Here is a 22,400-nt window from a genome sequence, read left to right as displayed (position 1 = left end):
GCTGTTTTGGTGTCGAAAACTCAACAAATTTGGATGTAATTTTTCTGTTTTACTCTCCTTTTATTCCACATCACCTTGGGCCATTTCAAAAAGACATTTTGTCTACGTTTTACAAATACGACTAGTGTTATATTTAAGGTATAATTTGTAATAAATGCTGTATAGCTCCAAAAATGCAGCAGACAGCATAATCTCTTTCTGCTGCTCAGTATGTTCCTCTTAGCTGCAATAAGTAAGTAGCTCAGTCAGTCAACTGGCCAGACCAGGACTAATCATAGCCTTAGAGATCAACGGATGCCAGTTTGAAGATGGCAGTTAGAGTATGGAGGTGATTTACAGTGGGCGTGACCAGGACTATGGCTATATTTCAGACTACAAGCCCAAATCCATTATTAGGGCATGTCCAGATTGATCACAGAAAGTGTGAAAAAGGAAAAAAAAAGAGCCTGCATGAAATGTGATTTTTGCAAATTGGATCCAAACCACATTTGGACAGTGTTGTTTGGTTTGAAATGCAGTTCAAAACAGATTTCTACAAACTTATCTGGATGTTCTGGCCGCTCATATTGGATTTCATTGGGTTCTTGTTTCACCCACAGCGAGAAACACAACAGTGATGGCAAATCCAGAGGAGACGGAAGCGCGTGTGTGTGATCACTAGCGTACAGTTATTGATGCCTACGCCGTCACCATAGCAACCAATGCAGGTGATTTCTGGTCCCCAAAAATCTGATCGCTTGTTAGACAGTTCAGATCGGAGACACAAAACAGATTTTCCTTTTTTGTGTACATAACCTACGACTCCATGGACAAGAAGGAATGACTCGGCTTCTATTAAGAAAAAACGTAACACAATTTCAAGGAAAATCTTAAGTATTATGACACATACCTCTGTTTCCGACGTGAGCCTCATTTGGCCTCATCTACAGTGGGGTTTTCGTGTAGGTCTGGAGTCAAGTGGAGTTACTTGGATTGAATACCTCATCCCTTTTTCCCTCTACTGTCTACATTGTCTTGTAATAACAATGTCAAATGAAAGCAGTACAAAAAGCAAATAATTCGCGTCCGCTGCTCAATTTAAATCTATGTAAATCATATTCATTCACCCATATATTTCTGCAATCCTCCAGTAGATCACTGATTTCTCCTACCACTGACGTCACTACACATGCATGTATTAAAGTGAAAGCTGTTTTGAATCATATTCCTTTTATCTCACAGCTTTTATTTACTGTATAAAAAGGAATTGTAATGCGGTGATTCTATTATTCTTTCCTCATCTCCTGTTACCTAAATCCCTTTTTTAAATCCTCTTATCCCCTCTCGCTCCTGGAAGCCCCTTGCATTGACGATAAACCCTCCCCGAATCTCTCAGTGCAATATATGAAAGCTTTTGTGTTTTCTGAATATTGATCCCATGTTCACTCCTCCAGTATGAATAGACTATTGATGATGCCATTCAAACTTTATCGTCCTTACAAACGTTTTTCTCCATGACTGGTACACTCCAGCGCAGAGGAGCACTTGTGTTACACACAAATATACAATGTGGCCGTTGGTAAGAAAACACGCTCGCAGTCAAGGGGGACTTTGAAGCCCACCGTGCTTATCAAGGTCAATACTTGTGCTGTGATTCACACGTTCCATTGAGGCTGTAAGAAAACAACCCAGGTCGCTTGTTAAAAAAAAACTGTTAGAGAGCAGTGAGCGACAATAAAAGATATCCACAGCTAGGCTCCTGAATATAACACACTTGCCTTTCTAATATAATATCCAAGTCACTATTTATTTGTCAAGAGCCTCGCCAAGGACAAGTGTAGGTAGTTTAAGATCACTTAGCGGGGGAGCTCCTCGATAGATCGCCCCCCCTGCAGGTTCTGTCTAGTAATGTCTCAAGGTAACTTAAGAAGTCGTCACCTGTTTAATTAAAGACAAGGGCAATGTCTATGGTATGAATCCAAACATTATTAAAACAGCAGCTCTTGAAATGTGTCCCTGGTGAGCCTGCAGAATTTAAAGTATAACTGAATACATACTGGAAGGTAATATATCAAAAAAGATCTGCTGTACAGGAAAACACATAAGCAATAAGATAAATGAAATAGATTTAAAGCTGATTGATCGGTGGCCTTGCACAGCCTCGCCATGTTGAAGGCTTAAGGGGGAACACATTTTTTTTAACCAACTTTGTAGCGCTCCAATTTTTAATATGCGAGTTATCAATGTTGAACTTTTCTCCATTTTGCCTGTACCCAGAGCGCCCAACTGTTGTCATTTCACATTTTGTAAGCGTGCCACCACAGACACGACGAGTACAGTCAACTGTCTAAATTTATGCCCTCCAACCTTCCTGATTTTGCTGGGAAAATCATTGCCCTCTCCAGCTTTTCTCTGGGTCACATTTCTTCCGTATCTTTCCTGATTTATGCCAATTCTTTTTTTATCAGAAGCTGTTTCTGGCACCGTTCATCAAGGTGTCTGTTCTAATGTTGTGCCTTGTCCCCCTGAAATGGAGAGGAGAAAGAATATTCACACGAATTTCGTCCTACAGGGAAGAATTCACATTGCTTAAGTAGAGTTTTAAAGGAAAGGGGCTGTGAAACTTGCCAAGTCTATTTTTCTGTCAATCAGTGGGGTTGCACTGTGTCAATCCACATCAAGTGGCTGCTAAATATAGGGCAGTGGTTTGCACAGACAGTATAAAAAAATAATGAATGAAAGAAAAGTGATAGATATTTCTTAATACCACAGATTTACACAAATTTATGCTTGAGGGTGAATTATTCTGCGTTATCTTCTGAGAATTTAAACTAAAGACAGCCCCGTTTTATGCATGGGGCCATCTCTCCAGTGGTGAAGTATTTCTTTAAAGATGATAAATACACAAGACAGCCCCACTCCTAGATCTTTGCACTGAGGGTGAATAAAGAAATATATTCGGAGGCTTTCCAGTGCATATTTGGCCCCATCAGGACCGATCAGTTCAAGTCAAGCCCCAACACTCTCCATCAGCACCATAAGTTGTCAAATGAGACAGGCCAGGAGATCAGCACCTGCTCCTACCATGCGGTTGACGGGTGTTAACCTGTCACTCCGTCTCCAATTGGCTTCGCTTACTCACCATCGGCTTTCCAGTCAGACCAACACACGCAGCCTTCCTCCGAGAAGGAAAAAACTCATTTGGAGCGATGACGATGGCGGCTTGTTTTTTTTTTTTTTTTTTCTTGCAGAGTTTGCCATGTTCGTCACGTCCTTGAATAAAAAGGACCTATTCCTATCACACTAATAATGCAGGGCTGCACATGTCACGCTCTGCGCTGGCATGGGGGCGTTCTGAGCATGTCAGCGAGATAAGAGAATAGCAGGGTGCATGTTCACATGCCTTATCGGACTGTGCCAGGAGAGGGGTTTTGCCTGCTATTTTACAATGGTACAACCTGAATGGCGCAATTGCAGTATATGCATGTGATGCAGGTGGGCAAGAAGAGGCACTAAAACCCCCCCATAAAAATAGGTCATTTACGATTCAAAATTCAATGCACATAACAGATTAAGATACCTGGCGGATATTTTTGATAAAGTCTAGTGTTTGAGGTATTCCTGGAGGCTGTTAACATGTCCACGATCCACTCCACTCCCAAAATATACAGGCATACTGAAGAGTCCCCATAGTGGGCAAATAACAGAACAGTTGCTGGCAAAAACTGCATGCTGTAAAATGCAAGTTTATAATCCTGAGACCAGGATTAGTTCTCATACATCCACCCCTGGCACTTTCTCCACCGTGACACTGTTCTTCCTCTGCTCCAGGCTATGTAATGAAGTCAAAAAATAATTCCCTACACCCTTTACCATAACCTCTCAGCGCAGGAGCCATACGTCTGTGCCCGGTTATGTAGGAAGAAATACCTCTGGCTCTGCAGATACGTCAAGGGCACAGAGTTGAAGTCGGGGCCTTATTGAGTGCTCCTACAGGCTCTCCAGTTCCCTATCGGTAATCTACAGGTGAGTAAGCACGGGCTAGTGGACCGGAGTTTGGCAGACAGAGATAAGCAGATTCATTGACATGGGACACTTTGGCATCATTTCATTCCCAGGCCTATTACACCCTATTGATCTCCGCTCCAGTTGCTTTTCTAAATCCCACAACACAAATAAGGCAGCTGCTTTGACTCAGAAATCCTCTAAACGCGGGCCTCTCCCCTACTGCCAGATGCTCGCTTCCAGCTACTGCATCAGCCCAAACATCATTTGAAAGTATTTAAGGTTAGTAATTAAACTCCCCCTTGTGCTGTCTCCCTATTAACTCCACTTTTGATCACCCGGTGGCTTGATATATGGAGTGGGCGGTTTCGGCAAGCATGAAAATGTGAATTTTGTCTCCTGTCCACAGATGAAACATTCAAAAACATCAAGGGGTCTGATTAGTTTAAGCTCTGCATCCTGGCCTCATTAAGGTATTTACACTCACACACACACAAAAAAACAAAAAAACAAAATCTAGGCAATGTTTGATTGATTAACGATGTGTATTTAACATAAACGCCGCCTTCATCTCCAGCTCTGAAAGAACTGAACAGCTCCCGCTTTTGAATACACTTTTGATTTAACCAAACCACCAAACTACTTCTTGCATGAAATTAAAACAATGGGGCTTGCACAGTTGAACAAATGGTAAATGGAGGGAGCGAAAAAAGGTAATAGCCGCCTCTGAGGCCCCTTTGTCATCGCGAGAAAATGACAGAGAAACGAGGAGAAAAACAGAGGAACTAGCCGATGTGACAAACTGTGTCATGCAAACACCGGAGATGTGCAGATTTACAGGGGGAAAAAAAGAAGTGGATGCAGCTGGATCCCGACAAGAGAGCCAACGAAGAGAATCCTGCGGAATGATGCGAGGGGATTCAGTCATTCAGGCTCATTCTCCCCTCGGTAGCTGCAAGAAAATGCGTGCTGTCTATCTGAATGAGAAATTTCTAAAGATTGTGTGTGCACAAGGTCTGAAATGAAACGAAACAAAGGCGAGCAAGACAGAGAGCGTACGGGGAATACTGTTCTAAATAAAAAACTTTGTACTATCTGTCCACATGAATGTACCAGACCATCATTTCAAGAGATTTTCGCCTTATCATTAGTCATAAATGTCACTCAGTGCCCTCTGCCCTACAGTATAATCTAGACATATTCACATATGGATTCACTGTGATCCATTTCATCTTATCTACCCAGCATCTGATGAGGTGCTGGGTCGATGCTACTAAGGATGAGTGAGTACAGCACTTGGAGTACTCCACTTGTTTAGCTCAATTGACCCAAAAGGAAGAAAAAAAAGAACCAGAGACTTCACATCAGGTTGTTTTTTTGTTTTTTTTAACAGAAGATATTGATAATGGTGCAGAGGAAATGGGAGGGCTGACTGAAAATCAAATGCTGGGGGAGGATGGTGGCAGGAAAATCAGCTCGGAGCAGACCCATAGATGAGCCTGAGGCAGACAGAGAGTCGGAAAAGCGACGAGCATGAAGATGAAAACTCACACTGGGGCGTCTCTTGGCCGCCACTGAAGGGAACAGGCGGATCTGGCAGAGAGCGCGGAGCTGAGCTGGTAGATATACTGCTGGTGGTTGATTAGTGGATAGACGGCTGCTGTGCAGGTGAGTCAGCAGAAGGAGGCTGCCACGCCCAGACAAACTGAGGACACACAGGGACACATGGGGAAGCAGGAGTAGAAGGCTACTGACACCACCATCTGAGTTTTTACCTGATCAGCTAAATGATCTGTATCTGTTGCTGTGTCTCAGTTCAGGGTCTGAATACTTCAAAGGACCCGGCCTTTGAGATCTTCGAAGGCGAGTCCTTCAGAGAGACCTTGTTAACCATGTCAACTGTTGCCAGCCTTTGGAGCATTTCCTGGTCGCGTCACCAGATGTTTTACTCTCACGATTTCTGCCGCCCAGGCCCGTAAAAGTGATGATCTACGCCACGCGACGTCGCCATTTTCTCTCTTTCTTTCTTCTTTTTCGGGCCATCCTCCAAAAAGAAGGAAAAGAAGGCCGCATTTGTGGGCTGCATTTGGAGGAGCCTTCGGATTGGGACAGCCTTCGCGCGGCGTAGTGACGTAATTGGCCTTCAAATGCGGCCTCCCAAGGATGCAGACCCTGAACTGAGACACAGCATGTGTCTGTATTGGGAGAAACCGGGGCGAATATTGGAGGTGGGTGGTGCATAAACCAGACATGGGCGGGGCTAATATGAGATTGTTAATTCAAATCTGACATTTCCATCCATTCAACCTGTATTTGAGATTTTCAGGGAAGTCTTTGAGGCTGACCCTTGTATGATGATGATGAATGAGCTATAAGCTGAAATTAATAAGATCAGGTAAGATCAGAAGTTTCTATATTCATCATTAAAAAACCCCACAACTACAGAGCAGCCTTAGAAATGTAGCTTTGTAGAAATGGAGCTTCAGATCAATATTTTTGATCCCCAGAGTAAGAGCGAGAAAGATCGAGAGAGATTAGTAAAACTCAGCTTCCAGTTGAACATACCATGTGAGCGCACACTTGTCCTCAATTAGTGACAAACTGTGCATGTGTAATGTTAGATTCTTTGCTTTGACTTATTGAGCGGGTTTCAAATTTTTCAGCAATACAAATGCAAATTTAAAGTTACCTGGTACAAAAAAAAAAAAAAAAAAAAGTCTGAATACACTTCAAGAGGTATTAAATATTAAACCTTTGGAAAAACTTCAGTCAGAGGTGGAATCATCAGGTGTACTGAAGTCCAACCCAAAATGTAATTTCATTTATTGAGCCTCTGCTATTCTAACTTCTCAGGGAATATTACATCTTAAAAACCCTGCAATCCTACTCAGTTATGCTGGCTGTTTGGACTTTTTCCCAGGTTGAAGTTAGGTGAAGACTTTCCACACTATGTACTGATGAGAATGAGAAATGTGTCATTTGTCCTGGTCCAACAGCTAGAACAAAGCCAGGAGGAGAGTGAGGGAGGAGCACAGTCGGCCCCCCACACTGATCAGAGAGAAGGTCCAATCAGGCACAATTAAAGTCAGCTGTGTCAGCTCACAGTGAGCGCACATTCGGTGACCCGGAACTTTTCCTGACTGCTGTTGGTCTCTCCATGATATTTGACAGCTATTGGTACAAAATGTGACACAAACAGTTGACTTAATATTGTATGAGTAGACCTTTCTTTCTTTCTTTTTTTCAGGAAGGGTCGCAGTATGACAGCACCCAACAGTGCTTTGTTGACAAATTATTTTTTCCATTATTATCAATCTGTCAGGTCACACATTCTGGCAAAACACCAAATGTCATTTCATATGCAAAAAGAAAGTTGTGCTGATGTTTTGTAGACTGCATCACAGCCAGTAGACAAAAGGTGGATGAAGCTCTCAGTGTCCCGGCCAGCGTTGTTGCTGTGGTTCGGCTTTCCTGAGCAAGCTAGCTCGCTGACGGTATGATTGCATCGCTTCAGGACGGCTTCTGTTGGAGCAAATAATTGCATTTGAACCAAGCTATCCTGCCGCAATTGCAACCACTCAGTGACCCAGTTTTCCTGTAATTTGTCAAATCAGCTTTGTGCCTTCAAACGCAGCCTCGACCTGGAGGTCCACCCTGGCTCCTGTCATAGCTCGACACGCATGGACTCCTTTCAAGGTGGGAATTAACATTTTTGTGGTGCCTTGGCCGTGTTCTGCCTCTGCTCGTGCTTTGCTGTTTGTTTTTGCTTTGCCACATATACTTTGGTAGGCTAATGTTAGCTGCTATGAGAGTTTGTTAGGATTGAATCTGTGTACGAGACTTCGAGTGGCACTGTATGTTTTTCTTTTGATTGTTGTTTGATTTTTCATTATAATACATTGCTGGCAATTCATAAAGATCAAGTATAGATTTGTGTTTTGGGCTAAGGTTAGTTGTGTTTTGACGCTAACCCACCCCCTTGGTTGTTGCTGTTGTGGGGGTTTTGGCTATGTTGGTCATCAGGTTTTTTTAAAGATGATTTTTCCAGCCCTTGTCTTGTTGACATATATACATTATAACTATAAGGTTTTAAGCTGTTTATGGTAAAAAAAAAAAGGACAATTATCATGTATATTTGCTTATCTACGGAACTGAATACTATTTGAGTATTTTCTTTAAAATGTGTGAAACATTTTGTGAAGTTGTAAGGCCTGCGCAGCATTGTTCAACCATAGAATCCTTATGTTTTTGGTCCTTTTAATAATTAATTGTTGCTGTCAATAATAATAACTGTATGATGCTGCATACAGTAGACCGTTAACATACGCAGAAATACTCACTCTGTGCAACCCTAATAGCTTTATATTTGAGCAGAACTGTGTTGTATTAATTGCATCCTTATTGCCCACTACTGATATTTATTCATATTTACAAATGTGGGTTCCTTGCAGAGAATTACACTGCAAACCAACCTTAAAGATGTACTCGTGCTGGTTGTCTTGCACACACCTCGTTCACATCACTTCCCTTAATATGGGCCCATATCCTTCTGCTGTGGGCCTTAAATGTCCACTAAAAAGCCAGAACAGGAACTCTGCTGTTTGGGAGTACAACAACTCCTCCCACAGGGTTTATTGCTGAGACTCCAGGGGGCACTTCTTCGCTTCAACGAGGTAAGAGTTTGTTTGCATGCACGCTGTGAGGAAAATGCTCTGAGATGGCTCCGTTAAGTCTGTGTTCGTATGCTTGAGTATATGAGGCTGTTAGCGCTGCTGGTTGTTTCATTGCTCTCACTGATCTGTTTGCCGCTGATGGCTGCTAATTTCTACTGTTGGGGTGTCGCCATCTGTCTATACAGTATATGTGCCTTGGTATTAATTGTGGAGTGCTCTCCTCTAGTGGCGTATGCTTTATTGAATGTGAATATAAGTGTTGTGTCTTATCGGTTGAACCTGTTTTGTTGCACATTTCGCTCTTTGACTTTTCAGTAGAAGATGGTCTTCTACTGTATGCTGTTGCTGCACTGCAATTCACTAACTCTGCTGTATTTCATAAACTTAATCTGTTTTTGAAACAACACAATTGAACTGTAAAGTGGGAGGATAGCTCCTGTGGTTATACTTGGCACTACAACAAGTAGTGTTGACTTTTAAATGATTTTTTCTGCACTGTTATTTGTTCACACTTTCAGGCCCGACTTGGTTTCCTACATTTACATTTGGTTTTACATTGAGACTGGAGCGCTGACACTGACGACATGGATTTGACTTGATTTGGCACCCTGGACTTTTATACTTCAAACTTTACCTTGTCCAAAATTGGCTTGGTCACAAAACTGAAACATTATTGCGTTTAAAGTAGCTGGCCGGCTATCAGAAGATGTCAAAGAGACAGGAGCAAATATTCTCTAATGCTGGCTTTAATTTAAGAACTGTTATCTACAAGTATTTACAGTCCTTAAATTACCAGAATTAAAAGAAGGAGGGCAATTCTTTTCCAATAAACTCATTTAAAAAAATTGTACTGTAAGGCCACGTGTGAAAGAGCAGTGTTATGTAGATTTTGTGAGGTTTTGTGAAAGTATAGTTTAAAAAGTTATGATACCAGTGCCCAAAACAGTAAGATGATGATGATTGTTACATTTACACAAAAGGACCCCAACATGACACACACACACACACACACACACACACACACACAGGCAAGCTGGTAAAAGAGTAAAAAGCCTTAATGCTGATGTCCAAGTCCAAAAAACTAAGGGCAAACCAGACAACTGCGAGGAGCAAATCAGGAACAACAGCAAACAGTAAGTGAACAACACAGGCTTAAATACAAACTAAACCAATAAAGGGTGAGGTGCAGGTGGAGAGACACCGTGAACAGGGCAGTGCTGCCGAGGAAGGGAGGGATCGGGCTGTCAACACAGTCGACCACAGCGCAGACTGTGTTGGTTGTAGCGTCGGCTGTAGGGGGCCAGTCACATGTCCCGTTAAATCGAAGAATGTTTGCAGTGATCAGCTGTGAGCAAAACAATACAAATGCAGGTATGGGTTGACTGGAGACATTTTGATACCACTCGTTTACAGGGTAACCGGAGTTACTGACAGAGCCCTGGACGTAGACGTATGTCCGACTACTACAGTACCTGTATCTCCTGTTATCTCCTGTGTCGGTCAGAACAGAAGTATGCCATTAACAATGCTCCAATAATTAGACTTATGAAAGTCATTGTCATGATATATTGGATTACATTAGGTTGTGTTCACATATATTATGTTGACATATATATTATGTTATTATATATTAGACTGTGCTATATTACATCAGGATATATTATAATGTCTTGTTTAGCCCTATATTACATTATCATATCTCACATTATCTCCTCACACTATATTAGTTTAAATGATATTGCATTTTTTTTTATTATACTGTCTCGTATTGCCCTTCATTGTCTCATCTGATCTTAAAATATCTAGTTACATTATATTAGGTTAAATTATATGTCACTATACAGATTATTACTGTTACTACTACCCATTTCATATTTACACTCTTTACTTCATTTACTAATTTATTTTTATTCTATCATCTATCTATGCCATATTACATATAATACCATACCATCTGCCTCCCAGCCACTTGCACGCACGCACACACACACACACACACACACACACACCTATACGACATATACATATCATCATAACTTTACGTTGTTTTCTGTTGTTATCTGTGCTGTATGTCCATTGTCTGTATTCTTAGTCCACATGGTGTAATGTATTTGTCCCTCGTGTCACCCTGTCTGTCACATAATTTCACCAATAAAAAATAAAATAAAAAATAAATAATTAAAAGAAAAAAGAAAAAAAAAGAAGAATAGAAGTATGCCATTCCATCGTCTGGTTGTAACTGCCTGAAACTTTTCAGCGTTGTTCATTAGTTAAGCCCAATACTTCATCTGTCACACATCTTCAGTAGACAAAAAAAAGGAGGATCCGAGGCACTCCAGAGGTTTCCTTTTTTAAAAAAAAAAACAAGTTAAACCATTGCTATTTCTGAAGACTATTTTTGTTTTCTGCCGTGCCCCAGATAACAGAAATCAATGTTCAGAGAAACTAATGATGAGCCATAATCACATTTAGGCCGCGGTGTTATCTCTGTGTTTTCGACTTGTTCCTCTTCACTTGCACTCGTCTCACTCAAGCTGTTATCAGTCAAAGGCCTGACAGCGCCTCTCTGTTCCAGGCCTTGTACGTGTCTTTGTCAGTCCACATCTCAGCATTCGGACAAGCCGCTATCGGACAAGGGGGGCTTCCCAGCCATTACTTCCACCTGTGTGACAACAGGCGGCCTTATCTGCCGTAGTGATGTGAAGCCTAGCTGAGTTGCTGATTAAAAGACATGGGGTCACATCACCTCTCCCTCCCCGTGTCTCTCTCTTTCTGTCTCTCTCTCACAGTCTCATTCACCCTGTTTTTCACCCTGGGTGAATGAGATTGGCGCAGGCAAGTTTATCCGTGGAGTATTACAAGATCAAGGTCATTTTAAGGTGATGAAAATTAAGCGTGAATAAATGTTTTTAAAACTAGTCTCTCCTGGGAACACATGCACGCGCACACACGCGCGCACACACGCGCGCACACACGCACACACACACACACACACACACACACACACAGAGTCTTTCACTCTGTTTTTAATTAAAAGCCTGAGTGACAACGTGGCCTATTTCTTCCATGGCTGTTTCAAATTGAGAGAGAGATAAGACTTATATTTAGGAGGCCTTATCAAACTCATCTATTTACTGCTGGGTAATTTTCCTTTTCTCGCCTTACAAGAAAGTGCAGACAAAAAAAAAATCCTCCTCTATCCTCTGGGTTAGAAATCTCCAAAGCAAAGCTATTTCTCCCCTTTCCCAGCACCCGTTTGCCATCTGCACCTGGTACCCTACGCGGCATATGAAAGTGAGAAATGGAAACAATGGATTTCACTTGTGTCCTAACATGCTTTGCATCAAAGCTGTTACACTGAGTCATTCCTATCCTACCAGCCCGATGAATGATTAACATGGCTGTTTTTTTGTTTTATTTTGCAGCGTGCTCTGAAGCACTGGTGTTTACTCCACAGTAGGGCCCGGTCTGATCTCTAAACATTGTCATCCCTGAGCCCAGATCTGCACAGGACGCGTAATGACAGACCCGACATTAAAGCCTCTACAACACCAAAGAAATCCGTTTTCTCCTTGGTCTATTTTTGCATCCCCAGTAAGGAGTCACTTGATCCTACCTCCTTCCTGACAGTTCATCCACTGGATATCATTTTGTGTCTGCCTGTAAGATTCGCATAAAAGCAAGAAGGGAAAAGCAGTTTACTTGGCGAACCAACAGGAGATGTGTGACAAGCTCTGAAACATTTATGCAACGGCTTTGATTTGTTTGGCCTGGTTTGCGTCTGATTTGTCTCAAGGCAAGGCTTAATCAAAAGAGATGTACAAGCCATATTGCTTTGGAATACATTATGCAACGGCGCTCGTACAGTGCCATAGACGACTGAAGTGCTTTTGTAAGCAAATGAGTTCCATTGTTTGTGGTTTTGACCTTGAGGAAGGGCGACCTTTGATAATAAAGCACTTGTCAGAAAGCCAGCCCCTCCGTGAGTGGGCTCCGGCCTGTTAATGTGAGACGAGCGTGTCGTCACCGCTAACGTTCCGTCTTCATTAATGGCGGACGGTTGCAGAGATGGACTACATCTTGGGCGATATGGAGGTAGCATGAGTCTGACGGACTTTACTGGAGGGAAAAGACTTTTACATTTTAGCTATTGCTTAAATTGGTGCTGAAAAAAGTGTTTTACTTCGAAATTTAATTCAACTTAATCAATAATGACGTTTACCATTAGCTCTAATTCCAGTGACCCCTGTCCCTTAAGATCAGGTAGCTCATCAAACTTTTTTTTTTTTTTTCAGCGTATACATTAAACAGTGAGTCTGCCTGATTAACAGCCTTTTTACTTTTCACATTCACAAATAATTTAAGTAATAAAATCATGTAATCTTGCAGACATGACGTACATGTTACGTCATACGTTTGAATAAAGTACGAATCCTACAGTTGGTGGTTTTATCTCGGATCAGGGAGACATATTCTTGATTTGATAACCACTGATGCTGACAAATCTTTTTTTGTTGGCAAAGCAAATGATTATCAGTTCTTTGATAGTGAATGGGAAACCCCTGGCTGTTAACTGCTGAATGTGGGCTCTGCAGACCGAGTGTGTGTTGGCATAGGAAAATGAAATATCACAATGTCGGGGTTCAACAGTCGAGTGGGGTAGTGGATCAGAAATCTGCTTGACCGAAGTTGATTTTTCTTCTTGTCCCTTTTTAAAAATAACTATTCATTAGTAGTTAACCACAACAATAATAACTAAGGTTAACTGACACTGCACATTCTTCTTCATTTGAAGCTCGTCACCTTAGTTCTGAATCCCAAGTGTCTTGTGACAGAAAGGTGCGTCATGTCAGCAGGCTTGGCAGTTATTTGAGTTTGTCAGATACATTTAATCGACACTTCATATCTTCTGCAGCTCATCTCATTTTGAGATTGTAGCTACAGGTTGGGAACATTAATTAGGCTGCCACTCAAAACTGCAACAAATTCCGAGACACAGCTTTCTAATTCACATCCTCAAAGTAATTCTTTGATACGACAGTGCTCTTAAGACTTTTTTAAAAGTCTAATGAATCCAGCGCTTTCTCGCTTTACACACATCAGATCAACTTTCCTGCACTACGCTTTCTCCATCTCTGCTCCTTCGGTAAATATAGAGATCCTTGATCGGTCATAGTGCTGCTGCAACGAAAAGCTTTGTGTCCTTGAGGTTCCTCACTCACTGGCATTTTCCCTGCTCTGTCACCCGTTACCCCCCCTCCTCACAGTGGGAAGATTTTCTAATATCCATTACTTCCACCAGGGTCAGTGCAATCCCACTGGGTCCGCCAAAGACTTGGCAGGTGCCGATAAGGGCCTTGCACCAGACACTGTAATAACTTAACAAATCCCTCCATGACCCAGAATCCCCTTCACCAGCGTGGCATCCCACTATTTTCCATAAAGCCATTAAAATCTACCTGGTGTCATATTGGGAGAGGCGGGCGCCAGGTTGCAGTGCTCTCCATGCCATGCGCATCTCAAAGCCTTTCTGCTAATACAAAAAACCCCAACAGTAAACTATAAATAGAAGGAGGCAACATTACCATTCAACACCTGCTGTCGGCGTGTTGTTGGGACAGAATTGGTTCACGGACTTTGGATTATGTGTCAGTGTATGTCTGGTTCAGCCGGGCGTGGTGGGCACGCGGTTTACTCGTTCTCTCTCTGTCATCCTTTAATTTTCTTTCATCCATTCCTTCGCTCTCTTCCGGCTCCCGCTCGCGCACAGTGGGTCATTTTGGCTGGACCTCCCGCCGCTCTTATCTGATAATGATACCCGCTTCACTGGGTATCAGACCACAGCTCCACCCATTTTCCTTCCCTCCCCCTTCCTAACACTCAGCTTTCAACCTGCCAATCATGCTTTAGCCGCATTCAAGTGGCAATAGTGTTAATGATTCATTTCCCTTGTAATCCCCGCTCAGGCTGATAAGCTCATGACGGCTGCCGTTATTTGCGGCTGTTTTCCATTGTTTGCGGTGTTAAATTAAGCTTCAACGATCCATCCGCTGAGCCTCTGTGAGCAGACGGAAAACCCATAGGCGTGAGCTTCCTTCATAGATTAACTAGGCACGCTGCACAAAGAAGGTGAAAACATCTTTGTCTGACATCAGTGCCGTTTCTAGATGGAAGTCTTTTCTCAGCGATGGAGGTGGACGAGTTGTGATACTTTATCGCTAAAGCTCAAAAAGATCAGGAAAAGAAAATTATCGACATGTTGTCATTTTGTCATGTGAATTTTGGTTCTTGGTCTCTCTGATCATCTCTGTAAAGGTAAATATTCAAAGCTAGAAAATCAGCAATTGAAGGTCAAGTTCAGAAACAGTATCAGACTGACCAGTAACAAGGAGTGTAAAGGTGCATGTACTCGTCCTGTACTATCTCTGTAGCGACATCCCAGTTATGACGAAATATCCTTGACTGTCTTACAACAGGTGACAGAACAGCCATTCTGATCCGCACTCCAGTCCATTAAGTGACGGCAATCAACCTAAAAAGCTGTCAAGAACAACACACTGTGAAACGAAATTCGAATCAGCTGTTCGGAGTTGAACACACGCTCTCTTTACTTGCAAAGATACATTTATTCGTGACCGTCATCAGGCAAGCAGTTTGCTAAAATATGAGCGAGGCAAAAGAAAAAGTCCAACAACTGAAGGCCAAAGACATTACCGAAGCACTTGGCACAGACATAACATTTAACTTTGTTTTTGGGTTACCTTACTGTCTTCTGCTAGGCTCTCAAAACTTTACCGACCAAGAAACACAGACCCAAACTTTTAAACGGCGCATCAAAGTACGTGACCTCAACTTTTCTCATCTGAGCCTCGCCTATTTCAAACTAGCGAGAGGTGCAAAATGGGAATCTGAAACGGTCAAAACTTTTCTTAAATGAAATGTGCTCATTTAGGACCATCACTTACAGTAGAATCGTCGAAAATCCGATGTGTTTACATGTCGGACTTCAACTCGTCACCTCACCCTAATATGTTCTTAAACGCCCGCCGACAGACTTCTGCTCTGTCTGACTCGAGAGGTGAGTCAAACTGAGTCTCTCGTATTCTAATCATCGCACAGTGTCTGTCAGGGCAAGGTGAACAACGGCCCCCTCATAAAGACATCAGGCTAAACATCAGTGGAGCGCGCCGTGGGTAATAACAAGTTTCATGAAGCCATAAATCTGCCTAATCTAATGATTTGGCTCACCTGCTGCACCACTTTGATGTGTCATGGTGCCTACTTGTCATTTCAAGGGGATGTGTCTGCGAGGTGTCGATGGCTTCTCTCAAGTGGACAGATTTATTTTTGTGTATGACTGTCTGGCTGGATTTTAAATGTCCCCTCGCAAGACTATTCAAAGTTTTAGTTGTATGCCTCATTGTTGAAGGCAGGCGAAAGCATGTGAGCATACAAATGTGTTTGACTAATTGATATGCGTCACCGTTACATTTTGTGCCCTGTAAATCTCATTTATGCTTTAACTTGGGGCAAATAAGTGAGTGGCTCCATCCGGTGCCGTAAGTTGCCATTTGACATTACCGTGATGTCAGCCTTACCCAGAAATATCTTTTTAACAGCAATTTAGAAAACAATTGCCACCTTGCAAAATGATCCCCTGAAATATTACTCCACTGAGAATTTTAGAGGGTAAGAATTGACCCTGGATCACGCGCTATTTTGTTCCAGTTCCTTGCACAAGATGTTAGGCGTTTTCCTCTAATTGAATGGACGCTGTCACAAGTTTCCAAATAAATGACCGTGATACGTCCTCAACAATGTAGCCTAATAGCAGTTTGAACAAACAGTTCCCGCCCAACATCGAGGACACATCCCTCATCGGGACCCCTCCTGCTCTGAGAGCCTCCTTTTTTTTTTTTAAGGGCAGCGTTGCTCCATCATAAAAGCTTGCAATTATGGGAGGTTGCCAAGTGTTCTGAAAGTCACCTTTTAGTTTTTTTTTTGTGCTGTTCGTGAGGTGTGACAATACTAAAAAGAGGAGGAAAAAAAAAAGAAAAATCCTTTCATAGCTTTAATGTTTTTTTTTTTTCTCCCACACATAAACAACCACTCAGCCTTGTTGACAGAAATTGTAGTGTAGATTCTTTTAGGTCACCACTGTAGACGGTTTCCCATTAATTGGTTCATAGCACAAAGTTGGGGTGGGAATAATTGCTAGCTGGCATTTCAAAGAGCCCAGGTATAATGAAAAAGCTTTTAAACTTAGATCAAAACCCTTTAATAATATCTTAAAACGGTACCATTTTGGCTACACTCTTCATGATTCCCCTCTTATTTGGCGTCCTTTTATAAGTCATTTAAATGTGGCTGTCTAGCCTTGGAAAGTGAGGAACTGCACTATTTTTCTCTATACTGCACTTCACATAATGTATCTCTCAAAATGGACTTCATAGCTCAACTTTATGTGACAGAAATTATACTTAGTTTTCCATTTAGAGCTGAAAAAGAACCTGCATATGGATACTGCGAATCAAATGTTTCAGTCTAATCCTAAAATGTTGCTATTGGTTTTCTGCCATGTATAGTGTCGGCGTGGTGGCCAGACACATGACATAACTGGGATGCTGATGTTATTGTGCTATTTTGATGTGTAAACATGCATATCTACATTAGCTGTAACAACTTGCCGAGCCAACGGCATTTCAGGATGACAAGGTTATCTCTTAAACTACTATGAGATCAGAAAGGCCCAGTATACCCCCATAATGGTCCTGAACCACTTAGACTTTGTGTGTCCCTTTAAGGTCAGGCTATGTACAAGTCACCACAAATACTACACAACCTGGGCTATGACAACTGCCTCCATTAAATAATGTTAAACATACGTTATACATTTATTTATGGTTTTCTTAAACTTAAACAACGATAAGAATATATTCTGTACCTAACTAGCTTAATGAGCATATTAATAATCGTGTTTGTTATAAACAATATTTCAGTGTGTGTTTTGGGGGGCCCTGAAGAACAGCTTAACCTATGCATTTAATCCGGCCCTAATAAAGTATTTTCTGACTGGAGGAGAAATTACCCTTTGAATCACTGGAGTATTTTCTTTTTTTCTTTTTTACAGAATGCCTGTGTTACAAACTGCTGCAGAGATGTTGAAAGGCATAGACGTTAACCTGTCAGAGAGAGTCTAATGAGTGACGTTATTTGAAATGGCAGCACGGGAAATGTAAGATATAAGATGGATCTTGACCCAAATTGGTGACCCTGTGAATGCCCAAACTCTGTGGAGGCACAATACTAAACTTCTGGATTGTGGACAGCTCACGGAACTCAGATTAAACTGTAAAATAAGGGAGTGTTGACATGCAAATTAAGATTCTGTCACTTGATGACCTATTTCTTGCCTGGAACATTTTCAGAAACATGTTCTAGTGCACTATAGGCTACCTAAAATAGGATGTTTCATAGTTGAAAAATGCTCATATGCACTGTAAAATATAAAGCAAAGAACAAAAACTCAGCGACATCATTCTCTGCTCAGGATGTCATTAGTCCACTGTGTCTTTACATAGAAAATATTCAAAATCTCACATTTTTAATCTGTAAGCATCCCAATTTGTGTACAAATGTGTACAGCCATTTGTTATGTAAAGTAATGCAAACTGCAGATCAGTATTTCGAACAGATAACTGAACAAAATGAAATTTAAATCAATTCCTATTGTTTTTAATCATAATACAATATCACAACGAAGTACCCTTCAAAGTATAATGTGTTTTTAATTTAATCCAGCCAACTGACCTTCACGCTTTTCTGATTTTCCTTCTCTCCAGCCCGGCACTACACAGATGGCTCGACCTCGTCCACATGATGAAGCCACGTGTATTTTTAGGTCGAACTTGAAGGAATGTGTCTTGGCTTTTTGGGAGTGTGTTGTGCTAAGGTAATCTGCCCCCGGAGAGATGTCTAAATTAGAATGCACCAACAGTGACCCATATTACCTTTTGATTCACTCTAACGCCTGGAGGGCTTTCTACTGTTCCAGCCTCGCCATGTTATAAACTGTCACATCACTGCGGTTGGCATGATGGTCTCCTCCGTCTCCAGCCAGTTCTGCTCTGCAGCTTATCCAAGTACCCCTTGTGGAAGAGTTCCACATGCTGGGAAATATACTTATTTGCATTCTGGTGGAGAGTTAGATGAGAGCACTGATATCCCTCTTATGTCCTTATGCTAGATATGAAGCTAAAGCCAGCACCTGCTATCTTAGCTTATCTTAAAGACTGAGAACAAGGGAAAACAGTTTGGCAGACTCAATCCAACAGTAATTCCAGAAACCAGAAAACCAGAAACTTTGAATCTCTCTGATTTAAAGTTGTGTAGAGTTAAGGTGGATAGAAGGATATATAGGCAGCAATGGAATATAATATTCATAATTATGTTTTCATTGGTAAGTAATCTCCTGAAACTAAGACGTGTTGTGATTCGTAATGAGGAAGGGTGTCCTGCGGAGGGCTTTTTGCGTTTTGAGTGGCCACAGTAGGAGAGTGTGAGACGAGGGGTGTTCAGTTGGTTGCAATCTTCAACCTCATCACTAGATGCCACTAAATTCTAGACAAGGATCCCCAACATTATCCTTTTTTGTGCTTACTCCAACGTAGTGTAAAGATGACGATAGCAGTATATGGCAGACTATTTCTTAGTTGACCCCAGTTACTTCCTGTGATCACCACTGGTTGTCTCGCCGCTGGCTGGGGAATTTATGAATGTGTGATTAAACATTTAGATTACCATAAATAATTAGATTAAAGGGGCACTATGTAGTTTTGGAGGAGAAAATCCAAACTCAGAAATCATTAAAATGTTAATGAGTTAATAAAACAAACTCAGAAATATTTATATTTTGCATAACTGAATAAACACAATGTTCTCAGAGGAAAATAAGATTCCCAGAATACAGTTTGAAGGTAAAGTTGTCAGGGTTCCCCAAATATAAACAAATTCAAACAGTATGAAACTATGTTGTCCTCTAAGGTCAGTTTGTTTATTCAGTTATGAAAATGAAGAGAGCTTATTTGGTTCTTTTAGGCAGGAAAAAATACATATTTCTCTTCTGATTAAGATTTCATCCCCTCAACTATGTAGTGCCCCTTTTTAAATACTTTAAAAGAGTTGGGTAATCAGGACTGGTAAAACAAGGGAGTTAGACAAGATTTAAGCCTTGATTTATCTGACCTACTTTTATCTTGTGTTGCATTGAAATGTGTTTCCAAGTGACATTCGTGCCATCTACCGACCTTAACAGCTGGGTCGACAACATCGGAGAGTGCTGCGCCAATGACACATCTTAGTCTCGTGAATTGATTCAAGTTTTAATGAAAAGTTTGGGTGGGCAAGATGGGTGGGCTGTGTCATTCTAAAGTTTTGGCCGTTTTGGCTTTTTAAGACGAAACATCTTTTGATCTAACATTGAGTGACACTGTTCGTCAAGCTGCCTCGTCCTGCAGTGTCCTTCTTTTAAGCCTAAGGTTATATGTGTGGACAGCAGGAGAAAGCGGTAGAAGAGCAAGAGTTATGCCCCGTACTCAAAATGCAACATGATTGGTGGCTGCAGTGTATTGTGATGTGTCCATGCTACTGTCGCTGGAGAAAATTGCTTTCTACCTCTTCTATGATGGATTTCTCTCTGTGTGATTGTTCGTTGTCAATGCAAAGTGGTTGTTCAGTATAGAAGCCCTTGCAGCTATATGGGAACTATAAGGGACCCATGCAGTATTTTGATGTAACTTCAGTTTGTTGTTTGGATAGTTATTTGTGGAAGCATAAAAACACATTCATTGCTCAATTCTGAAACTGACTGTGTAACAAAGTGCTTTTGCAATTCAGTAAAACTCATATCCCTTTTAATTAGCGTTCCTATTTACAAATAATCATTCATTTTCCGTAATATGCAGCAATTTGGATTAAGTGAGCATTAGTGTGCTGGCACTTCCCCAGTGAACTCGTTTTTCTGCTCTTCTGATTCAGTGTGGGATTTAAAACAATTAGCACCTGCGTGACAGTAGAATTATAATTTTTATTTTTTTGACACAAAAGGCTGAACCACCTCAACCAGCACATGGTGACAGGAAGGGCTGCTTAAAAATAATTTACTTAAAGGAGACCTTTTAGCCTGCACTTTCTGTTTTATATAGGTTCTTGTGCATGTATAAGGTCTTCGAAGTGGTCCAAAGTCTGCACCAATAGAAGCTCCCCTCTCCCACAGAAAACACTGCTCCTTAAACGCCTCGTCATTAGTCCCACCTTTAATTCTGTGACCTCATAATGCATCATGGAGTCACATCGAAAACTTAAACCTAGGCTGTGTCCAAATTCAGGGGCACCATCCTTCGGAGTGCGTATCTGAAGTGCAATTACGTCAGTAAGCCGCGCGAAGCCTGTCCAAATTCAAAGTGTGCTCCAAATGCTCCCCACAAATGCCTCCTTCTTTTGCCTGTTCCTGGAGGACACACCGCTACTATCCTTCGCGGCTACAAATTGCCCAAGATTCATTGCGCGCCTAAAGAGAAGAAATAAATAAATAAATAATGGCGACCTCAAGTGGCGCAGATCTCGCATTCAAATGTAAGTATTGGGTCTATACTCCGTTTTTAGTCATTTGAGCGTCAAACGCCAGATATGTTAAACTTCAAGGGACCTTAAAACCTCAAAATATCAGTTAAAATACGTTGGTAATGCTCAACTTAATGCCTTTTACTTTCAACCATTAGACGTTCAGGGGTTGACTTATATTGTATATCGTATTGTGACTGCGGAGATGTTATAGACTCGTTTTACTTCATGTACATAAATGGACCAAGATGAACAGATTTAGATCAGGCTGTGATCCGTGTAAAGTCTAGTTAAACGTTGGAATAAAGAGCTATGTTTATGATTATTATCCTTATGATTATATTATTTTGCTGTATTAGAACTCTTTGGTGTGTTTCACATTTCATCGTGTTTTAGGGAGTAAACAGAGAAGCTACATCACTGTCCGAAGTCAGAACAACATTTGTTCACAGGGCGAAACATTCCGCCGGCTGGACGGGAGTATGGCTATAATATATAATAATAAATAATAAATAGCCGATTTGTCAGTCCTGATGTCACTTTTTGTAAATCTTTGCATCCCTGTGTTAATGTGATCTTGAGTTTACCTTTTCTCTTGCTTCGAGGAGGGAGGATGAAGAAGGACACGAGGCTGCAGAGAGGATGGAGAGGCTCTTCTCTGCTCCAGAGGACAATCCTTACATTATTTCTGTTATTTAGTTAAATGTATGAGTTATTTTTAAATTATTTGTTCATAATTGTTCATTTTATATAATTCATGAAATAAAATATTGTTTTATTGTAACACATTGTCTATTCCATTCGGTATTTAAAGCTTAAGTACAATTTATAACAGCAAACGGCATCAAGTGCTACTTTTCAGGGACAACAAGGGATTGAATGTTTTCTTTTATTATTAAGGTCTTAACATTTACGACTATTTACAAAATTACAGCATAAATAACTATTTACAGATTATTATTAACTATTAACAAAAAAAAATATTATTAAAAACAATATTAAAACAGTAACAGATGATGGACAGTAACAGGCTGAGCAGGAGTCCCTGCAGTGCTGCTGGGCTGGATGGTGTCAGTGGGACATCATCTGGGTCGGTACTCAGGGTGTTTGGGGGTCCAGTCT

The 22,400-nt window shown here is 41.3% G+C and overlaps 1 long non-coding RNA gene across 1 annotated transcript; it reads left to right on the top strand.

The window, feature by feature from the left end:
- The first annotated feature begins 21,244 nt into the window (after window positions 1–21,244).
- On the top strand, window positions 21,245–21,926 carry LOC115567905 (uncharacterized). The gene is made up of 3 exons (XR_003981294.1): window positions 21,245–21,290; window positions 21,675–21,758; window positions 21,884–21,926. It is a non-coding gene; the product is annotated as an uncharacterized LOC115567905 (long non-coding RNA).
- Window positions 21,927–22,400: the final 474 nt, after the last annotated feature.

The sequence above is a fragment of the Sparus aurata genome, chromosome 17 (genome assembly GCF_900880675.1).
Source record: "Sparus aurata chromosome 17, fSpaAur1.1, whole genome shotgun sequence".
In the NCBI taxonomy this organism is placed as follows: Eukaryota; Metazoa; Chordata; class Actinopteri; order Spariformes; family Sparidae; genus Sparus; species Sparus aurata.
This window is presented reverse-complemented; position numbering and strand designations above follow the sequence as displayed.